This window comes from Halyomorpha halys, unplaced genomic scaffold (assembly GCF_000696795.3).
Source record: "Halyomorpha halys isolate HHAL.00 unplaced genomic scaffold, Hhal_1.1 Scaffold221.1, whole genome shotgun sequence".
In the NCBI taxonomy this organism is placed as follows: Eukaryota; Metazoa; Arthropoda; class Insecta; order Hemiptera; family Pentatomidae; genus Halyomorpha; species Halyomorpha halys.
In genome coordinates this window covers 19,883-21,898 of record NW_027110535.1, presented here as the reverse complement: position 1 = coordinate 21,898, position 2,016 = coordinate 19,883, and positions in this window count along the sequence as shown.

Here is a 2,016-nt window from a genome sequence, read left to right as displayed (position 1 = left end):
TGTTGTTGCTGACTTGCTCTCAAGGGCAATAATTGTCAATACGATCGAGGATAATCAAGGAAAACCATCTTGACATGCTAGACAGTTCTTGAGAGAGTGGACCCTGGAAGAAGAACAATAACCAGGCACAGAAGAATCAAGCACAGAGAACAGAGGAGAGACATCCTTCATCTTCAGATGTCTCTCCTCTGTTTTCTTACTCAATTGTGGAAAGACCTGCCGAGATGGAAGAAATTGATGAAATCATTAATGATAAACGTCGCCAAATCAATTGGAAAACCAAAACCTCGGGACTCTGAAGATGGAGCATGTAAAATACGGCAGTAGTAATATTGTGACTATATGGTCCCAGCCCAGTCTCAGGGAGAACCAAATCTGCAGAGCACCAAAGGATGCATCGAAGGCCGGACTAATCCATCATCTATACGCAGGAAATGCAGTGCTGTGGGACAAAATTCGGCGTCTTTGGTGGACGGAACAGATTGGGATTGACCGGCTGTTTATACGCTGTACGATGATGGCAGAAACTCTCCGTGATGCGGAGCGCCAAAAGGAGGTGATACCTCTGGTGGAGTATGAAGCGCACAATTCAAGAAACCATCGGTAGTTGTTACGTATGCCAGACTGTGAAATATGACAGACACCCACCTCAAGCAATCCAGGAGGAGACACCCACTACAGAAGCACCACTTAGTGATCTCCAACCGGATTCGTTTACGTAGAAGGGATACAAGTGGGTCACAGTTATTCAGGAAACTAGCTATGGCGTATCAAGTGAAAGAGAGGTCAACAGAAGTGGTGTTAAGGGCCCAATGCACGAGGTTCCAGTTTTATTGCGTACCGGTAGAATATCGTCCGACAGAGGAAGATAGTTTGACAACGCAAGCATCAGGGAAGAGATGGAAATTTTGGAGGTGGTGTGGCACCTTAACACCCCAGGTCATCCAAATAGCCGAGGAGGTATTGAAAAGCTCCACAGTACCCTCAGTGACCACCTGCGGGTATATCAGTTAGAAAAGGGGCTGGAGCCAGAGGAAGCGATGGAACGAGCGATCGCAGCATACAATCATTCCGAGTGTACGGTCACGGGTTCGGGAATTATTTCTGGACTGCGGGAACGTCAGAGGAATTACCATGATACAGCAACTGAGGAGAGTAATATCGCCGTTAATTGTATGGCACGGAGGAAGATATGGGCCAAAGTCAGGAACAAAATTGAGAAGGAGAAACACAGAGTTACTAGACACAATCTCAGTATTCGCGATCTAATGGGTAACCTGAAAATTGGAAGGGTGGGGTACCGTAAAGTGGAAACTAATAAAGGCATAGAGCTGCTTGTATCTGCTTGCTGCTAGTTGCTGATTTGTATCTTTTTCATTGTTATTGTATTTGTATCATTCTTATTCATTGTAATTGAATTTGCATCTATATTTTCCCTTTGTATATGATAGAGTTTACGAGGATTGTTCGTGAACTGGTGAGGGGGAGTTACGGACTGTCAGCTGACAGATCCATTGCATATAGATGGATAGTAGATAGTCTGATTGTATATAGATGGACAGGCTCCGTAAATAGATCAGTCTTTGAGAATACTTCAAGAGTTTCATTTCACACTCCTCTCTTTCCTATTATTTTTGGTTTCACTTCAGTATTAGCTAACTATATATATATATATATATATATATATTTCAATTAACGAAAATTATATAAAATATATATCTTATGTGAAGTTTGTGAAAAAAAGGAAAAAGGGACACTGAAAAGACGTACTTGCTTGCTAAAATAACACTACTTTATTGCTCCTTCTAATTGGACTTATAAACACTTTGGCTGTTTGTTTAAGAGGGGAGTTAGGATAACGGCTGATATTGTGCCTGGCCATCCCGTAACTCATATATATATATATATAAGTTACGGTATGAGTCGGCTGTTTTTTCTATGTCAGCTGACTGAGGTGATCAGCTGATCGAGGGTATATAACAGATGTAACGAACACAATAAAGTCAGTGTTTTACA